General features: G+C 46.6%; 1 protein-coding gene across 1 annotated transcript in view; it reads right to left on the bottom strand.

The window, feature by feature from the left end:
• LOC126547238 (uncharacterized) overlaps positions 1-17065 on the bottom strand; it is a 359216-nt gene extending 342151 nt beyond the window's left edge. The window contains exon 1 of the mRNA XM_050195188.3: positions 16312-17065. The gene's annotated coding sequence lies outside the window, so the exon portion shown is untranslated. The remainder of the gene's footprint in view (positions 1-16311) is intronic.
• Positions 17066-21590: the final 4525 nt, after the last annotated feature.

Raw genomic sequence — 21590 nt, forward strand, 5'->3', positions numbered from 1 at the left:
TTTTCACTTTTATGCATTATGCAGCGTCCCTCAGATCTTGATGTGCATAACTTCTGGACGTTAAAACGCCACACTTTTATTATTCGAAGCCGTGGATGCAGGTAAACACGCCAAGATGGGGAAGGCACGATCAGCGTAGAAAACTAACGCACTGTGACGTTTTCCCTCGGCTTATTTTATTCTTAAACGTTTCTAAAGCGAAGTTTTCTCTCTTTCTTTTTGAAAAACCCTCGCGCCCTCTCTTTGCGGTTGCTGCTGCCGTTTTCTTGCCGAATAGCTCAAGCACAGAAAGTAATTCAATTACGTGTTCGATGGAACGACCGATGCTCGGTTTTCCAACACAACAGGCCCATCCTCTGACCATTATTAGGTCAGAACCGCATCCGTGAACTTGGCGTCACGCCACATCCCATGACGTCACGTCACGTCTCGTCACGTGCGCGCGTAACTGTCTATTTGGTCAGATACTCGAGAAAGAAACTGGCGAATAACAGCCAACCTTGCGGCTGTATGTTTCGCACCGTGTTCCTGTATTTGCTTACACTGCCCCTCACCGTTCATCACTTGAAAAAACGAAAAAAAAAAAACGAACAGCAAACATCGTCTTCGTCCTCGTGACATTGTCGACGTCCCACAGAGCTTATTCACACGAACTGGTTCTCGAGTTTTGACCCGCCTTGCCAACGGTGTAGAGAATAAACATTAATATTGCATAAGCTCTCACTTTGGCGGTGCATACACAAACATAGAGTGAACACTTACTTGCATATAACAGTTAGATAAACTGCGTCAGGAAAGCTTCGCCTGACGTAGACTTCAGCGCGCGTTGGATCTGCATAATACTTTTCCTCGTGCACAGCCACCCGGCCGACAGCCGGTCACTCCACATTCGTGATCAGCAGTCGACGCCGGCTCCGTAAGCTTTCAGCACGCTGCACCGTACTAACGACGCAGGAGTCGGCGGCACATCCCGTAAACATAAAACGTCGCGCATTCACTGCCCCTCACCATATAATACTCCTCCTCTCAATTCCCGTTGGTCGAAAGGAACAAATAAATAAAACGGTATACGGATGTCGGTATACGGCCAGGGCGCAAAAGAACGGGAATCGAGTAAATGATGGAAGAAGCGGAAGAGACAAAATTGCGCAAGCTTTAGTGGAGGGGGGGGGGGGGGGTAGGTAATTTTGTTTTGTCGCGTTCAACGTTTTATTCTAGAGGGCGCACGGCCGAACAGCCCGAAGTGCCCCGTCAGAGGGCGGCACCTTCTCTCGCGAGAAGGCACCTCCTTTCCTCAACTTACGCCAAAAGCACAGATAGGAGACATGGGTGCTTGAGATTTCCTATAGGGCGTTTGTATGTGTACGAGCGGACCATTCGACGCGAAGTGTTCCATCAACCGCTTCTTTTTTTATTAATTACTTTTTTTTTCGGGGTCAAACGGAGTGGCTGCGGTATGTGCGCGGACGTCGAAGTCATGAAAAGGGGAGAAAAAAAGTAAGAGAAAAGAAAAAGAAAGAGAGAAAAACGAAGCAAGTAACGGCGATGGATAATGGAGACAAGGTGTTCGAAGTGCCGCGCCATAACGCCAAGTCTTTCGGAGCCGCAGCTGAATGACTCTACGACCCGCGGTGACGTTCGTTTTAAATGGGGCTGCGTTTTCGTTCGCTTGTTTCTTCTCGAAGAGGTTTGCCGACGAAGTATAACCTGACGCGCAAGGTCAACAGAGCACGCAGGCATATAAAACCCACGGGACGAGCCGTTACTCGTTGAGGGTGGGTTGCGGAGCGAAGAAGCGTTAACCTTTCTTTTCTTTCTTCTTTTTTTTTCGAGGATGCTTTATATTTCTGACACAGCAAACCTAGCACGTACTCAAGAAAGGCCACACGGTGGGAAAAAAAAAAGGAATCATACTCTTGCTGTCTCATTGTTCAAACAAAGACACCGCGGATGCTTGATGCAACGAAGCTGTCAGATTCGAAGACGACTTCATTATTCTGTTCAGTGATGTGTAATCGGTACCCGTATATAAGGTCGAAGAACCATAATACGTAGGGCAATGAGTAGGAAACACGGAAGTGTACCGTTTGAAAGGTTTTATCAATAGAACTTAGTTATATATATATATATATATATATATATATATATATATATATATATATATATATATATATATATATATATATATATATATTTCAGAAAGGAACACACGGACGCAGTGAATAATAGGCCAAACAAAACGAAAAGAAGCAATCAACAAATCGAACAACGCGTTATCCTTCTTTCTTTCAGTAACCATTCTGGAGAGACCGGCTTCACACTTGCTGTCAGCCATTCTTTAAAGCTTAAGATAGCTAACACTGCTATAGCCTGGCACCCTTTGGCCACATTTGGCCCTTGCGCCACAGGACATCCCACTCACCAACACCGCTATAGCGAACCAAACGGTAGTGTGATTACGTTTTAACAACACACATCAGCGGCGACGAACTTCCACGAGACAGCCCGCCGGCTATATGCGGGACGACTAGCAATACCCTCTGCTAGCAATTCATCTTCTTTCTTCGTTATCATTTATCTCATTATCATTTTTTCTCATTACTTTTCCTCCAACCGTGCGGATTTCCTTCCAGGGGACCCCTTTAATTTCCCGTTAACGCCACACAGATTACACAAGGACTTCATTACCTGTGCGCGACACACCAAATCAGCATTTTCTTTCTGTCTTCCGGTCTGTCTTTCTTTGTTTCCTTCTTTCTTTCATGAGCTACACACACACATGTTCCTCCCTATCCATTCAGCGTGGAGCCTGCGGTACGCCACGTACACTACAGACCCCCCCCCCCCCCCCCCCTGCCTTTATCAGACAGGCGATCAACGTGCTACGCCTCTGGCGTATTGTCTATGTACGTACGTACATGCATGTACGCGTATACATGACTTCCCGCGTACAACGCAACGGCGACGAGGAGGTCTGGCCTGTCTCCCCCGTGCTACCTGGCCCGAGGGCCGTATTACGCACCGTGAGAAACTGTCCGGCGTCGCTCGTTCGGTCAACACCCGTGCGAATCAAAAAGCATTCGCGTGCATAGCTGCGGACAGGAAGGCGGAAAGTCGGCGCGTTGCGGCACAGGCGGTCGCCGGTGTAGCCGGCCATTAGCAAACGGAAAAGAAGGAAAAAAAAAAAGAAACCAATGAAAACGGCTGACAGTGAGGAAACAGTCGAAAGGATAAGCATTTCTTTTGTTCACTTCTTCCTTTTTTTTTTTCTCACGAACGGGACCAAAATTCAGAACCACGTTATACCTTTTGGGTACGCGAGACTTTCGGTATCCTGATATGCCGCTTCCGGAACTTAGATACTGCGCGAACGGAGAAGCAGAGCTCTAACTGATATGACCCGTTTTTATTTATTTATTTATTTATTTATTTATTTACTTATTTGTTAGTTGATTACGGTTCCGTGTCAAACGAGCTCAAGCCTCTGCTGTAAGCTCAGTGACCGGCGTGATGTCGGCAAACGTGTTCACCTTCTGCGCCAACCTGGGGTTATAAATACCTAACTATTAAGGTACTTGCTCATGAGCATTCAGTTGCTCATTCCCGCGCTTCAAAGTATGTTTCGAATCCGCCGCCTCGTGCTTGACCGGTGCTGGCTAACACTCGCCGGGCAAATCTTGCACGCAAAGACAAATAAAAACTCAAGCAAGTGTACAGGAGAGTAGGGCAGCCGCGGTATTGGTAAAGTACACCGAAATGCTTAATGCTGAAGATGTGGCTTCGGCTTTCACCAGCGCTATTAAGTTGTCTTTCAGTCCGCTTTCCATTTGTCTTTACCTTCCCTCTTTCTACATTTCAATTAAACATAATAGTTACCTTCACCTAAATTGTATATGGCTTCATTACCAGTTTGTCCAAATGGTTGTTCTAACCAAAAAGAAAAAAAATTCGGGGAACTTTCTTCTCGCTTAATTTAATTTATGTTATGGCATAAGCTTCGACAGTACCCGCCGTGGTTGCTCGGTGGCTATGGTGTTGGGCTGCTGAGCACGAGGTCGCGGGATCGAATCCCGGCCATGGCGGCCGCATTTCGATGGGGGCGAAATGCGAAAACACCTGTGCACTTAGATTAGGTGCACGTTAAAGATACCCAGGTGGTCGAAATTTCCGGAGTCCTCCACTATACGGCGTGCCTCATAATCAGAAAGTGGTTTTGGCACGTAAAACCCCATAATTTAATTTAATTAAAGCTCCAACAGTGTGAATTGAGTGGTATATAGTCCAGGCGCGACGTCACTAAACGTCATCAACGACCTCTCGACCGGGATTCTAGCACTCGGTCGCGGTACTTCGGCATATGTATGCCTCGGTGTGTGAATGCCACAAGTGTTCTTCCAATTCGCTGGATTCCGGGCTCAATTTTGATGCGGATAGATGCTTTTTCTTTTAATGCATGTAACAAGGGGCCATATAACGTAAAACTATTCCAATATGTTTCTATTCCAATTTCCTGACGTCAAATTTGCGTAACCACCGACGCAAGCACCGGGTGGTCACCCGCAGGGTTGTCTGAACAGACCAATCAAACGCTGTCCTTTTGGAGGTCACTTTTGTTTGCTTGAAAAACGAATAACATTGCCTACATTGAGCGGCTTGTCGTATCTAATTGGCTAACAAGAGGCGAGGAGAACACTCAAGTGGAGAGGGATCCACTGGGGCAGAGCCAGTGCACTGAAAATCGATAACCGGATGAAGAGGGTGGTGCCGGCGTCTGCGATTGGTCGGCTTTCCCTTACTTAGCTTGTGGTGGCTGGTCGAAAATCGCGGCGGCATGCAACGGAAGCTTAAGAATGACGCTAAAACTTACCCTCAGCAAAGAAGAGTTGGCAGAATGAGGTAGTAAACGTGCCGAAAGTGCTTGAAAACGTTACACGGTCACGCAAGAAGTTTTATTATACGCAAATACACCCATGCTATCCGGCAGGTGCGAGTAGCCAGCGTCTCAGCGATCGGCGGCAGCCATCTTTTATTCCTTTCGGAACGGGGTAGCCTGCGGCTATTCCGAGAAAAATTCAGTTTTGTTCGGAATATTAATGCATCTTTATTGCGTGCACGTCACTTTGACGTGGTGAGTTCGTGCGGTTTTGTGACGTCGCGTGACAGGCAGGTGAAGTGGGTGCAGCCCGAAAACTTATTACCAATAGCCGAGGGCTAATGGCGAAAAGGGGTCGAACCAGAAATAACTGTTTTTCTTTTTTCTGTCAAATCATGCATAATCAGTGTGTACACATCATATCAGATGGGGAGGTATTGCGGTTTTCGTGACGTCGCGTGACAGACATTTGAAGTGGGAGGTGGTCGAAAAAAGTTTTTGACCAATCGCGGAGGGCTGATAGCAGAATTGGAATCGAAAAGTTTGGAATAGTTTTACGTTATAGCGCCCAAGGTTTGCTCTCTTGAGATGCGACACATTTCAGCTCGCGAAACAGGAGCTAGCGGCAAGCAATAATTGCAATACGCTCAAACTATGGCGTATGCGAAACTATGTCGATACGAAGCGGCTTGCTCAATACATAACTACGGAGTTTTGCATCTGAACGCGCGAGGTCGCGGGTGCGTGTCCACGCAAAAAAAAAAAAAGAAAAGCGTGTGCTATGCTTCAGGTGCATAACAAAGAACCCCCAGGTGGTGAAAATTAATCCGGTGACCTAAAGTACGCCGTTACCTCATAATACACTGTGCCGTTTTCAGGACGTTAAAGTCCACAATATCGTTCTTTTTCTTAAAGTTATGTCGCTTCGCGCGTTGCACAGACAACAACGACCGTGATCTCGATGGACATGCAAGCAAACACAGCGTTTTGATAAAGTCTTCGAGGGTGTAGAGCGCAACGGTAACATAAGGGACAAAAAAGGTGACATGCATCGCGCTCGTCCGTCCGTCCGTCTGTCTTTGTTTTGTTTTTTTTGTCGCTGTTATTACCATTACCCTGTACACCCTCGAAGACGCCTCACCAGCTAGCCCAAGCAACCACTTTGCTCACTTATATTTGATGGGGTGCTACTATAGGGTTGGAGGGCGCTTTAACTAATTAAGAAGTTAACGACTGAATTTTAAGAATTATTTTAAAACGTGTTTAGATTTCTCGTGCAACTATAATGTCCACCTCTGAATACTCCAGCTCAAGGACTATAATTATGTTGTCTGCAACAGGCGATTTTCTTTAATATAATTCCGCAAAACCCCGTATGCTTGAAGGGAACTGTCCGGCTCGCTCAGCCGAACTGCATGCACCACGGTGTGCTACACGCAAAGTTGCTCAGCAGTGACCCTAGCATTTGGGCGCAGAACACTCGCGCCATGGAGCAGCCGAAAGGCAGAACGCTGCCCTACGCTAGCCGTTTTATTGCTCGCAGGAAGCCAATCCGACGCGTCGACGCAAGAGCAGGTGCCGCGAACGGCGGAGTGGCATATGGCCGTTTGATGAACGACATGCACCGCGCGCAAGCGGACGACGTCAAAATTGGCGGAGGAGAAGCAGACGACGTCGAAGCTAAAGCAGCTGCCACTCGTGCGTCGCACCAGGCCCCGCACACTCTCAAGTTCAACAAATGGCCACAGAGGGCGAAAAAATCGACCGCGCGCTGCTGCTAACAAAACCAGCATAGTAATATCACTTCGGGATGCTTACGTTAGTTTGAACATCTTCCGCTGGAGGCGCCGTAATAAGCGCAATATTTTTTTGCAAACTTTCTCCTACAATTACCGAAGCACGTTTATTACATGAAAAAGAGGGCAAAATTATCGTTGCTCATTTGATATTGTATTCTTTGTAAGTAAGTTCATTGTTTCTTTGTCATTATAAACGCAAATAGCGTTCAGCATCATCGATCTTTCACGTGACCTCTGGCCTGGATTTAAAATTTTTACCGGTATTTTCGAGTGCATGGCGGCACGGATTCATTCGTTCGTGCGCTCAGGTTGGTTGCTTCGTTTTCGCTAAAACTAGTTTATTGCGCTTCGATGTCACGCGTTATTTAACCTGGGGTCAAGTGACGTGTTTGCAAGCGGACATGTAAGCCCGAAAGTTGGGTATCGGTCGTGAGCCATTCGGAACACGTCTGCATCGAAACGGGAGCTGGATTCTGGTGCGGCTGACAACGGCAATAACGGTGAGTCGTTTAACACCGCTGCTTGAATCGTTACATAATATTCGTCTCATTAACTTACAGGCGGAGACAAGTTAACGAACTAGATCCTGCACAGCATATGGCAGTCGGGATCCTCCGTTGCTGTTTCTAAATAAACCGTTACTTGCGAGGCTGTCGTTATACACACACAATCGGGAAAGAAAGAGCGATATCGGAACGCGCGCCTCATTTTTCATCTTATTGTAGCCGTGGCCATAGGTGACTGGGTAGCCTTAACAATATACATATAAAACTTATTTTCGAGTCCGCCGGCAATTTTTTTCGTCCACAAAATCGAATAATCCTTTGGTAAAATGATGTGAAAGTACAGAATTTAATGTATTAAACAGTTGCAAGCGTGATAATTCACTCATATTTCGTACTTGTTGGTTCCAAATGTTCTTGCTGTTCAGTTTGGTTTACCGTAGGGCATTTATTTTTGCAGTAGTGCAGCAGTGCATCACGTTCGTGCAGAAAAATAATGCATCAGTTCTAATAGCTTCATGACTTTCATGTATTTGCTTGTGGAACCAGCAGTGTGATCTCTTCCAGTGTATAAATGAACGCACAAATGTTCTCATTTGTGATATTAATAATACTTAAACTGTTTACATGCATTGTATAGTTAGGCAGGCATAAATTTATGGACAATAGCAATATTTATTTAACGTGCTGCTTAAGCGCCCTAGAACAGACAGGGTATATTTGCATGTGTTCTGTAGTCGCAAACCATTACAATATATATGTCACACCTTTTTGCATTTCATATTGCAAAATTGTGCTTTTTTCAATTTCTGATTCAGTCAAAATTTCTGTTCCAGACATGCAGTATTGAGGATGGCACCAGCATAAAGCAACACACTCCACACTCTAAACAGAAGCTGCTGCCTACTACAACAAGGCCATTGTGTGGACATTGGCTGCTACTACAAGGTAAACAACATGTGGTTCAGAAATAAGTATGCCTGATATATGCTGTATTGTCTTGCTAGTCTTGAAATACAAGTCATTTGTTTGCAGCAGAAATGAATGTTTGCTCATGTTTATGGTTCAGTATAATTGGTTCGAACATAAAAGAAAACACATGAGTTTGGCTAATCTGTGCTGTATCTCATGTGTCACCGTTCTGCCCCAACAGAGTCCATGCCAAGCATACCATGGTCATCACAGGAGCTCCTATCCACACCAACAGAAAGGGGCTGGAGCTGAATTTGCAAGGCTTTTACACCACGAACAAAGAAGCGCATGCAGAAGAATTTACATGAGATATCAAGTCTGCAGAGCACTGTGTCAAGACTGAAAAGAGCTTCAGCCACCATTCCACCAGTGCGGACAAATTGGCTGAGTCATCCAGGTAACTCAAAAAGGACTTTATGGAAATTCTTCGTCTTCAGATGCGCCTGCAACTTCTGATCAAGCACGGATGACGCTGGCCAAAAGAGTTCCATTAGTTTGCCCTTAATCAGCTTCCTGGCCATGTCAATTCTATTTGTGCCAAGTGTAATTTTTTTTCTATAAATGCAAGCTTTTTCATTGCCCATTCTCGTTAGAGATCATTCATCCTCATCCAAACATAAAGGTCAACCGATTCTTCGCTGATACTTAATACCAGTCACTGTCTAGTAGCATAACATATCTGTAGCAGTACCTTTCAGTGCATGTTGTCATGCACAATTCCTCTCCTGAAATAGCTGATGCAACATCGACATGTTTCTTGCATTAACCTACGCACTGTTTGCTATGCACCATTTTACTTTTCTTGATGTTTTTGGCCTTCAATGCTTGCAGAGCAGGGTGGCTTCTCTCTTGAATGCAAGCTTTCTCATTTTCCATATTCCTAGTCTCGTTGATGGTTGCTCTTCTTCCTCGATAGCCTGGGTCTTTGCGCAAGCTACACTGAATGATAGATTGCAGAATCTGGTTTTGCTGCCCCACTTGGTTGTGGTCGCCGTGTTACATTTCTCGGATGTGGGGGCCTGCTCAGTTACATTTATAAGCAGTCTCTCGAGTTAAGCATTTGCTCCTGCAGTCCGCACAGCGACATAGACTGCCAGTGTACACACACCATAACTGGTGCTCCCCGTTCATTTTTTCCTGCTGCAGCCATGTGCAAATTGTGCCTGCGGCCTTTGTCAGTCGCAATTAAGCACGAACGGAGACAAGCATACGTGCTTACATGGTCCAACGTGTTTGAAGTTCATAGCCACATGGGTGGAAAGGCCCGCATAAATGGCTGCCGAAGGTGATGGCCACGAAAGCGACTTGTCCATATTGAGACAAAGTGGGACGCCAAATGTGAGCCACACATTAGTGGCCCTCGACAGAAAAGAAGCATGCAGGTTGGAAAGGAGTTAACGCTAAAATGCCGGATAGTCCATTTCGCTGTGTTGGTTGTGGCAGCAGATGCCTGCATCACCTGATTTCTTCGCAATGGAAGTTGCTCATCTTCAACGGCTACTGTCGGTTCAAACAGGTGCGACGCTCTGTCCAATCTGTTTGTACTGCTGTTTGTCGCTCGTTACCAGACCACCACATGTGACGAAGGCAAGCATTATGCCTGTAAGTAGGCGGCTGAATGAATCCTAAGAGACCCGTGTATGTGAATGCTCACTGTTGCCATATGGTTTGTAGCCAATGTATAATGTATTCTCTGAACACTATGTTGTGAATGATTGCCGTTTATTTTTGCTGTTATCTCACTTGGTTACGGTCGCCGTATTATGCTTATTGGATGTGGGGGCCTGGTCAGTTGCATTGGAAAACAGTCTATCGAGGTAAGCATTTGCTCCTGCAGTCCGCACAGCGACATAGACTCCCAATTTACACACCATGATTCGTGCTCCCCGTTCAGCCTTTCCTGCTGCAGCCATGTGCAAATTGTGCCTGCGGCCTTTGTCAGTCGCAATTAAGCACGAACGGAGACAAGCATACGTGCTTACATGGTCCAACGTGTTTGAAGTTCATAGCCACATGGGTGGAAAGGCCCGCATAAATGGCTGCCGAAGGTGATGCCCACGAAAGCGACTTGTCCATATTGAGACAAAGTGGGACGCCAAATGTGAGCCACACATTAGTGGCCCTCGACAGAAAAGAAGCATGCAGGTTGGAAAGGAGTTAACGCTAAAATGCCGGATAGTCCATTTCGCTGTGTTGGTTGTGGCAGCAGATGCCTGCATCACCTGATTTCTTCGCAATGGAAGTTGCTCATCTTCAACGGCTACTGTCGTTTCAAACAGGTGCGACGCTCTGTCCAATCTGTTTGTACTGCTGTTTGTCGCTCGTTACCAGACCACCACATGTGACGAAGGCAAGCATTATCCCTGTAAGTAGGCGGCTGAATGAATCCTAAGAGACCAGTGTATGTGAATGCTCACTGTTGCCATATGGTTTGTAGCCAATGTATAACGTATTCTCTGAACACTATGTGGTGGATGATTGCCGTTTATTTTTGCTGTTATCTCACTTGGTTACGGTCGCCGTGTTATGCTTATCGGATGTGGCGGCCTGGTCAGTTGCACTGGAAAGCAGTTTCTCGAAGTAAACATTTGCTCCTGCAATCTGCACAGCGACATATTTAGACTCCCAATTTACACACCGTGATTCGTGCTCCCCGTTCACGTTCAGCCTTTCCTGCTGCAGCCATGGGCAAATTGTGCCTGTTGCCTTTCTCGGCCGCGATTAAGCACGAACGGAGAGCGGCATACGTGCTTACATGGTCCTACGTGTGTGAAGTTGGGTGCAAAGGCCCGCAAAAGTGGCTGATGAAGGTGATGCCCACGAAAGCGACTTGTCCATATTGAGACAATGTGGGACACCAAGTGCGAGCCACACATTAGCGGCCTCCGAAAGAAAAGTAACGTGCAGGTTGGAAAGGAGTTAAGGCTAAAATGCCGGGTAGTCCATGTCGCTGTGTTGGCTGCGGCAGCAGATGCCTGGTTCACCCGATTGTTTCGCAGTGCAAGTTGCTCATCTTTAACGGCGACTGCCGCTGCAAACAGGCGGGACACTGACCAATCTGCATGAGCCGCTGGTTGTCGCTCGTTACTAGACCGCCATGTGTGACGACGACGGTGAGCCGTTTACGAGCTCGCGTCAAAGATTCCAGTGTATCTCGACATACAAATTTTATTTGTGCTATTGCACGAGAATGTACATACACTGCTTGTCTTCTGCCAATAAAGTCGCACGTTCTGTTCACTCACTTGTGGCTTGTTTGTATGGGCGTCAGTAGAGGCTCTTTGGTCTCCTGGCAATTAGAACGCACCGGCTACGCGGCAGCCGAGGCGAGTACGGCGCGTACCAGCGGATACAAGCGAGCGTACACGACCGGCAAAAAACGGCCATATTGAATAATGCTCTAAAAAAAAAAATATGCGCATTTCCGCTTCCTGTTTTAGCAGCGTCATCTGGCGTCCACCTAGGTAAGTTCCATGCGCTGCCGCTGCTTATTTTCGAACCACTGCGGAAGGTACAGTTTCCCTTCTCTAAAGTTGTTCTTTATTCTATGGTCGCACTGCGACCTCTCGACAGGGACAGTACCGTGCAGGGCTGCGTACCGAAGCTCGGCACCTATTAGAATGAACGAAAGGCAGAATAACGACGAATTATAACCACGGCACAAAATGGAGTGCGTCGTTCGAAGCAACGATGTAAGCGATGTGTGCAGGCGATAGCAAAACAGACGATAGCGAAATTCCGCAAGCTGACGACTTCGCTTGGTGCGTACTCGACCGGTCGTATCGTCTGCCGGACAACGGACGTAATCGGGACTGTACCTTCCAGAAGTCGCACTGCGACTTCTCGACAGGGACAGTACCGTGCAGGGCTATGTACCGAAGCTCGGCACCTATTAGAATGGACGAAAGCAGAATAACAACGAACTATAACCCCGCCGCAAGCTGCAGTGGGTCGTTTGAAGCAACGATCTAGCGATGTGTGCAGGCGATACTAAAACAGACGGATACCAAAAGTTCGCAATCTGAAAAGCAGACTACGTCACTCGCAATGTACTTGACCGGTCGTATCGTCTGCTCGGCAACGTTCGTAATCGGTTCTTCCTCTTGAGAAACGTGTTAGACAAAGGGGCCGATAAGAAGGCCCGCAGATAGCGAGCGTACACCGCGACGTCACAGGCTGTGCGTGCTACTCGAGTTTGTTGACACGTTTAAACGATGGCACGCACGACCTTTCCGCGCGACGACCTCCCTTATGAGTGCTACGTACGGCAGCACCGACAAAGGAATTTGAGAGAACAAAGGCGTGCTCGCAAGCCACGCATTCTTTCTCCCTCCCAACCGAAGCTATCTGGTAAATAGAGGCGATCACTTTCAACGGCTCTTGGATAAGAGCTTGTTTTAGCTTTCCATCTTTCAAAGGAATCTGAAGTGGAGATACGATCTCGTTAGACAAACATGTATGCCGAACGGATTTTTAGCGGACTTCGTAACGCTCATTAGACAAATTTCGAATTCCAGCAGGTGACGATTTCCAGATTGTGGTTCGCTCGAGCTCAAAAGTAATTATAAATTTATTGATTCGTGAGGTTTATATAAGCCCCAGTGCAACTCTTGCATCCGCGAGATACATCGCAGTGAAGGGACTTTAAACTAAATTGGACCAGTAGTTTTTCTTTTTTTTTTTTTACCTGCGCCTAAATCTAAGTATACGTGAGCGTTATATATTCAACCGCTTTCGACCTCAATAAACAGTTGCAAGTAGCGCCTCGTCCTATCGTTGTTCTTTCTTCACTAGTATGCTGTCTCTGTCGGCGCTTCATCATCTGAAAGCTATTTAACACTTACACTTAGAGTCTTACACTGCAATGTATATATATATAACGGACTACACACTGCATTATAATGGAACGGAAGAGTCATCCTAGCAGCTTTCGAGAATCCTTTCTGCGCTCATTAGGCCTATATATATACCCCGGAAAGTGGATGGGAGAACGGCGCCGCGGTAGCTCAATTGGTAGAGCATCGCAAGCGTAATGCGATGACGTGGGATCGTTACCCACCTGCGGCAAGTTGCTTTTTCAACCACATTCATTTGAATTAATTTATCATTTCTTTTTTTAAATTAATAAGTACACGTAATTCCCCCTGTGTTGTCCTTGGTGTCTTTGTTCGTTGGCTTCTTATGATATATATACATATTCCACCTTTTAAATTCCAGGGAATGTTCTCACAGGCAGAGAGGGAAACTGCTGCACCGCGCATAGTTCAATAGAGAGGGCATCAAATTACTTACGCTTTCTGGATTTATAGGGACGATAACCATTTCTGCTGCTTCACTCGACGACACGGGAGTAAACAGGGGTGAGGTGCATCGGGACCAACTGCTGCCGTCTCTTCCTCCCATTGTTCTCTTTCGGAGCAGGGACACTTTACTTTACTCCCCGAACTTTGCACACGGCGCGCATACACACCGGCAGTTAGTCCCTCGCGGGGAGGAAAAGCGCCCTTCTTTTTATGACTAACTGTGCAGTTACTCTCGTTTTCCCCGACACTTTATTCTAAGAGTGTGCGAGAAAATAAAAGAAAGATGCGGCGAAATACGTGACGTCACATTTGACGTATCGACGCTGGGGGTTACGGCACGAAGTTCCCGAAAGAAAGAAGGGAAGAAAAGGAAATTCGACTTTCATTTTTCTCGAGTAAATAATACGCCTATTTTCCCCTCCTTCAAACGAATGAAGATATGAAGGAATATTTTTGCCGGTCTAAACGATTTTTTTTTGTTCATTTTATTTTATCATAGCGTTCCTCGAGGTCGTTCACCGCGCAAATCGGCATGACGACAGCACGGCACCGACGACGACTTCGGTATGACGACTGCGGTGACGAAGTCGAAGGCGAGAAATTTTGAGGCGACAACGCCTCGTCGCCTGACTTCCAACGGCGAAATGCTGTACACAGAACAGGCACGCTGAGGACCACTGGCTGCGGTGGGCCTCGCCGCTCCTCACTCGGCCTTGAATTGCCTGACCCGTCTTTAACAATCATTCCCGACTGCGACGTTTACCTCACGACCTTGAAATATTGCGCGTCTCAGCTTCGCTTCTTCGACTCTCTCTACGACAAATATAATCTCCTATCTTCTTTAACCTGGCCAAAATAACGATTTAACCCTGCGACATCGAGAAAAATTAGGACTTGATGACCTTTATTCTTTTGGCACGTAAAGCCCCATAAAAACAATTCAATTCTTACCTTCATTCCTGGTCACGAAGAGTATATTAAAAAAAAGGCATTTTATTCGTGTAAGAACATAATTAGCAGTGTAATTCAATCATTATTAATTCGATTGATGAACTATCCACAACTGAAATCTCTCTGCAGTGCATCAAAAATGCTTCTATATGCATTAGGTTTCCGGTGATAAAACCGAATCTTACCTTAAGCGTTACGGGGTTAAAGTATGCGCATTGAGGGTTACACTATACAACATGATGTTATATGCTATTACGGACGCCCAAGTTTGGTTTCATCTAGGACAATACGGCTTACTCGCCTTGGTGGCTTAGCGGATACGGTGTTGCGGTGCTAATAACGAGGTTGCGGGATGGAATCCCGGCCATGGCGGCCGAGTTTCGGTGGGGGCGGCGAAATTCGAGAAACACCCCTGTCCCACGCATTCTGTTCACGTTAAAGAACCCCAGGTGGTCTAAATTAATCCGGAGTCCGCCTCTACGGCGTGCCTCATAACCAGATCATGCATTCACGCAGTGAGATCACGTAACTTCAATAAATCGAAACGGCAACTTTAGGACAGCGTAACTTGGCAAGAAAAAAGAAAGAAAGAAAACGCAAGATATTGAAGTTGGGTACAAATTCTGCTCCTACAATAGGTCAAAGCGACGAATATTTAGAAATACATTGCGCTCTACATAAATTTGTGAACATACGATGCCGATTTCCATTGGTTTAAACTATTAGGAGTAGCATTCTGCAAGATTTCGCAACGGAAGCTATACTGATATAATAGGTCGAATCTCGGAATACCAACATGCATTTGTTACCTTACGTTATTTCTGCGCTTTTCGCAGTCGCAGAGTTCAGTGGTATATAGCGTAGAACAATAAGCCAAACGCCAAGTTTACCCATCACAGAATTTACATCAAGTACAGCTTACAGAATTGTGGCTATCTTTTCGTTGTCTGGTTGCGGGGAGCCATAGGGCAGAAAAGCTTCTCATTTTTTCTTATAGTTTTGCTAATTTCAACAGCTTCGTAAATACATTTCAGCGTTCAAAGCAAAACTATCATAACTGACAGTGAACCGACATGTGAATTGGCAATCGCCCCTTGCGGCATATGTTTCCACTTGTCCCGTATTATCTCCTGTCGGAAATGACCCCATAAAAAAAATAGTTAGTTATCATGGCCACAACATTCGTTCCCAGTAACATACGGCCTTCGGCAGAAGCACAGTTAGCTCGGAAAGCACTTGGGATATGACACAATTGGATGCGCGTCAGGCAGCTGATTGCACGAGAATGCCAACCGACCTTCGTCGCGGGTGTGTAATTTGGCATTTGGTTGTGCTGTATTTAGTTAACTTTTTTTCCTCGGGACGGGCGTAACTCCGCATATCCCCATTTCGTTGTTTTGCAGCATAGCGGGGCTCCTTCGTGACGCAATGTTAGTCGTAAATCGATAACTGTTTCTCCGAAACTACGCCTAACACACTCACGATATTTACTTTCGTGACTGAGAACTACGAGATTCAAGCTCACAATTATTCGAAACCACAGAGGAAGAATGAATGAATGAATGAATGAAACACATTGTAGTTAGAATAAATAGAAAAGTTCTAAACGCTCAGGCCGCAGTGCAAAAACGGTTGTGTCGTGGTATTAACTGCAGTTAACTATATAGAATATGATGTTCTAGTACACTGCAGTTTAAATAAACGTTTTGATATATATCTCTTCGTTCAATCAAAGAGGCGAGCAGGAAAAGGTGCACCAAATGGGAAAATCATTTACAATCTGTTCTGTGTTCATTCCTTTTCCCTCGCGTGTATTTTGGTCAAGGAGCACGCGTGTAAGCAAGTGATAGCATCACAAAGGACATCTTCACGCAAAATTCGAACCGGGCAGACGGTGAAACGGTACGCACCGTTAAGCTGCGATGAAAGGTCAAATCTCAGTCGATGTCGCGGTCTGGGCACTGAATGGTCACGATGAGCGTTGTAATCCTCAGGCGAACACGGATTGACACGAAAGGCGAAACCTTTCCGAGGTTACCGCGCATTCTTTTCTCAAGTGTAGGCCGCGACTTGTTTGTCACTTCACAATTCCACAGCGAACGACTACACCACGCGATCCTCTCTACGCCGACGACGGTCTGCAAGCAGACGACAAACAACGCCGCAGTTGACAGCTCGCAGCAGACGACGTCGGTCGACCACCCTTAGCAACAAGCGCGCAGTCGGCCGCTGCGAATCACTGGCACAAACGCCGCCGTCGCTTCTCGCCGTGAACACGACGAAGAAAAGGTTATCCCCAATCGGAAAGGAAGGAAGCTCCTCTACGTGCAGATGCAGACGAAAGCGCTCCTCGGTCGCCCAGCGAAGTCAAGCACGCATGATGTCGTAATGTAAACAAACACACGCACGGGATCCTCGGAACCACCACCACGCTGAAAAGCACGTGCGGCCGATCCGCGCACTAGGGACAAACGAATCGTCGCAGAAACTGCAATGCACAGTACAGGCCCGCGTAGTTGTCACCGGTATTAGGAAGCAGGCACTGCAGCCAGGCGCGCAAACTCCGCCAGCGCGCGACTGCGCGTCAGACGACGCCAGCACAGGATACGCGCCGCTACGGGCAGCGCGCGAGTCGCATCTGTCTGCGTTTCGGATACGACTCGCGTGCGGCGCGCGAACGCCGCCATAGCTGTGGGAGCCGGGGCGCTGCGGTCGTTTTTTCGCGCGAGTAGCGCGAGAGAAATAGATACGACAGAGAGAGAGGGTAAACGGTTGCGGAAAAAGGGAGAGAGAAGCGCGCGCGCGTCGTCTGCGCGCGCGATCGTAGACGCGTTTCCGGGCGGGTTCGAGCAGACGACGCTGACCGACCACGGGAGTTACATAACAAAACAAAATGTAATCTGCCACCGTGAGCGACATAGCGTAAACGCACAAACATGCTCATCTTTCTGTCTCTTAGCTTTCCGGTAGGGATTTGTGTCAATCGTAAATTCCAGTCATCTGAATCACTAAACGCAAGCAGCGATGCTTAGACCTCGCATCAAAAGAAGCAACTTTCGCCTGTGGTGGGTTCCACTTTCTGATTGTGAAGCCTTCTTCGGTGCTTGAGCAAGGGCATTCTTACTTCGTTGTATTGCTGAACATAGCGCTCTTCCAATAACCTTTACACATAACTAGCTTTTACATATAACTTGGCGTGATAAACTCTTGTGCTCAAAGAAAACTTTGACGTACCGTTGTCAGCGCCTAGAGGCACTCCGCTGGCCTTGGGCATCCAACCTAAAACGCAGCGCGAAACGTTAGAGATCTAGTCGGTGGCGCCATCTCTAGGACAGTTGGGTAGTTCAAATGAGCATTGGCAAAAGGAGAGAAGACGCGAACGAGTACTGTTGAACAGTGTTATAGAACGAAATGTTCTATTAGTATCTACCTCGTGGGCATGTCCCGTTTTGTCTGCTGCTGAAGTGCTGATTGGTTGGGGGCGCCTGTCTCCTTCTGACGCGTTCCCCGGTCCAGCAATCACAACTTGAGCAGCAACGAAAAGGGAATGTCCACTAGACACTTACAGAACACCTCCCTCACCCCGAATCCCCCACCCGGATACCTCACATCAACAGCACAGGTGTTGACAACACACGTAAACAGCTACTAACCAAAAAGACAATAGAAACAAAAGTAAAGGTCACAGTAAAAAAAAATTATGGGGCTTTACGTACCAAAACCACTTTCTCATTATGAGGCACACGGTAATGGAGGACTCTGGAAATTTTGACCGCCGATGTTCTTTAACGTGCACCTAAATCTAAGTACACGGGTGTTTTCGCACTTCGCCCCCATCGAAATGCTGCCGTAGTAGGTGTAAATGATCGTGGGTGCGTAATGATCAAACGAATAGTCTTTGTCGATATATATAATCTCTTTGTCATGCAGTAAAACAGACGGCGTACTACTAACACGAGCGGAACTCCGCTTTTCAATGATGGGCGCTTTCGAAATTTCACGTGCTCGCAATTCGTGGTTATATAAAACTTCTTTCTGGTCGAATTGGTGCATACTTGACATAAAAATTGTAACAGCGCAACCACATGCAACCACAAAGCAACAAGGACGAGACGCAAGCGCTTGTGTCTCGTCCTTGTTTGTGGTTGCATGTGTTTGCGGCGGTATTTTGTGGTATTTGCGAATTGCGCAGGCCTTATGAAACAGAGGTTAACACCCACGTAGGTTACAATGCAACGTAAAGGTTTTGTCTGTTGTTGCTTTTAGGGAGTCAGAAAAAGCGATTCACCCTCTTTCTCTCTTTCTTATTTGTTTATTTTCCTTTTCTCTCTTTCTTTTTTTCTATTTTTATCTTTTTTATTTTTTGCCCAGACAAAGATCGTTCAGGCGCAGTCATGAGTTTTGCCTCATCTCCGACTCCTTTGATGGACCCTGTTCAAGTCATTCAGTGATTTTGTTTGTTTTATACAAGCCAGCCATGGTTTGTTGGTTGCTTGCTGGTTTTCTACGTTCGTTCGTTCGTTCGTTCGTTCGTTCGTTCGTTCGTTCGTTTGCTTCTTTGCTTGCTTGTTATTTATGTAGTTAGTCTGTCTGTCTGTCTGACAGACAGACCGAAAGACAGAATCGGAGCCAACGCTCTCTTTACATATATATAGAAAGCTCCGCACAAATTGTGTCGCGAGTGTCGCGAAGTTCACACTCCCTACACAAAGGTTTGTTTCCACTGTCGATTCCGCAGTCATATCGGTTGTCCGCGAACACTGAAGCCAGAAGGAACGATTTCTCAGAAAACAGAAGTCGCACCAAAGAAAATGAGCGGTTCTTTGCGTAGTAATGTTTCGGCAGAATAAGGCAGTTTCAAGAAGGCGCGCGCACCGTATAGCGGCACCAAAGATACTGCTTTCGAAAAAAGAGACAAGCAGAGGGGGAGAGCGAAAGAGAAAATGTAAATCACGGTGAAGAGCAGCGGCTACGGAAAGTTTAGAAGTGACGAATAACCAAATTGAAAGAGAAGAATCTCCAGAAATAACTTAAAGCGTTGGGAGAGCTCGCCGTTATATAAAAAAAGAAAGAATGAAAGAGAAGCGACACTCGACTCGTCAAACGAGCAGGCGATTGTTCAACTCGCGCGCCTTCATTGCTGCAACCGACGACCCTGCAGAAGAAAAGAAAAAAAACGAACAAAATAATGCGAACAATTCCCGACATCACTTTATTCCGCGTTCTTTCAGAGCGAAGAAGCACGGGCAAAACGCGGTGAAAAGCGAGAGCTGGTTTGAAAAGGGGTGGCCTTCCGTTTTTCGTCACTCGTTCGTCCGTCGTATAGCAGACGACAAGAAAACCCGCGACGATGGAGGGAGGTGGGCATGAGCCTCGCAGAAATAAAAAAAAAAAAAGGAGAGGAGGGGGATGTGGAAAGTTCTTGAGAGAATAAAGGGGTTGCCATTGTGCTACGCTCCGGGCTTCAAGCATTGACCGTTGAACAACTCTTTTCTTTCGACTTGGGCTAAGCAGGAGAAGCAGCCGCTCAGACGGCGCCAAGCAGTCGCAACTCCTCCTCCGGCAGCCTTTAGTGAAGCGTATACAGTGGCCCGGGACACGATGAGATCACAGGGCTACGCTTTGTCGCGCTAGTACCGTGCATTGCTGTCAAAACGGGGGCTCCCTCTGGGCGCCACTTAACCAGAGGCCAAAGTTACACATCTGTTGGGAACTTTTCACATACCATTCGCTGCGTTGGCGGGCTGCTTACTTCCGATACCGTTGTGTAATACTGAGATTGGTTAACGTTTGTTGCAAGCCAAGTAGGCAGGTAAGGTCGACTGTAGCCGAGATATGGGGACGTTGAAAGCTGCTTGTCGCCAGCTGCCCTGCGTATGAGTTGCTCTCTGGACTTGGTCTCTGATTACCCGAAACCATATCCATCTTGCGACAGCAAGGGCTGTGTAAGCTGCACGTTTCTTTTTTTCTTTTTTTGCTGAAGCGGTCTCTCTACTCACGGCCGAAAAAAAGAAACAAGCGTTTCCTTCGTTTCTGAATATATTTAGTACTGCGGAATCCGCAGTGACACACTGCAAACATCATCATTTTCTCAAGAATTACCACTTTTAGACAATGCACACAACACTCTCCTCGTCTACTGCACATATTGCTGGCTGTGGCCTCCGAAATACGTCAACAGATGCCACCAGTCCACGTGACGCAAAAGACCGCTCAGGAGTTGCAAGACCCTATAAACATGCGCGATAGAGCAGTAGTTATCACATCCGGCCCACAACTTGTTATTGCCCGCAGTAGACATTAGTTCAATTCTCTGTGGCGCGCGGAGTACGAACATGCACGTTGATATCAGGCACAACCAAGATGAATTTGTTGTGCGTTGGGCAGACGAACATACCGCTGTCGTCTGCTTCGTATGACGCACTAAAGAGAGAAATTATTTGAGCTATTTTACCAAATTGGCCTAGAATACCAAAGAATATTTAAAAAAAAGAAAGAAAGCACTGTCACAGTAAGAGGAGGCGCGGTATAAGGCAGAGAAAGCTTGACAAACGGCAGGTCGGCGGCGATGCCGCCTCGACGTTCTCGCACCAGACGACCGTGAGGTCATGGATTTTGATGGCGTCTGGTTTAGAGATGCAATAAACATGAAAAAAAAGGGGGGAAATGGGGGGAAAGACGCGTTCTTTTTGCTTTTTCAGCGCTGAGACAGTAGAAAAAAAAAAGAGATGTCCAAATACAGTAATACTCGCCATTTTCTGCTGCGCAGCATACAATTTTAGATGCGGCGACGACGTCAAGCAAACGGCAGCCCAGCTTTCAAGCGCCCTCATCGTGTGCTTTCATTTTCGCTTTGAAAACGTAACGTATAGCATTCAACCGTATAGCGGGATACAGGACAACCTCTGGGTTTTAAATGTAAGCTTTTTTATACTGGAGTTTCCATGTTTCTCTAAATTTCCAGAACCTCTGATAATAAAAACAGGGAAAAACAATTTTTTTCCTCCCACTGAAACTTATTGTAAGTTTCCGTAAAGCCTGGTTGGGCCTAGTTAATTATTTATACGTAAAGATGTACTACATTGTATTCTACAGAACTCGAAGAACTGATGCAGATAATGTGTCTAGTGTCCGTTTAAAATGCCCTCGACAGAAGACGGCGCACGCGTTACCGCGTCTGCAACAGAGA

This window comes from Dermacentor andersoni, chromosome 3 (genome assembly GCF_023375885.2).
Source record: "Dermacentor andersoni chromosome 3, qqDerAnde1_hic_scaffold, whole genome shotgun sequence".
In the NCBI taxonomy this organism is placed as follows: Eukaryota; Metazoa; Arthropoda; class Arachnida; order Ixodida; family Ixodidae; genus Dermacentor; species Dermacentor andersoni.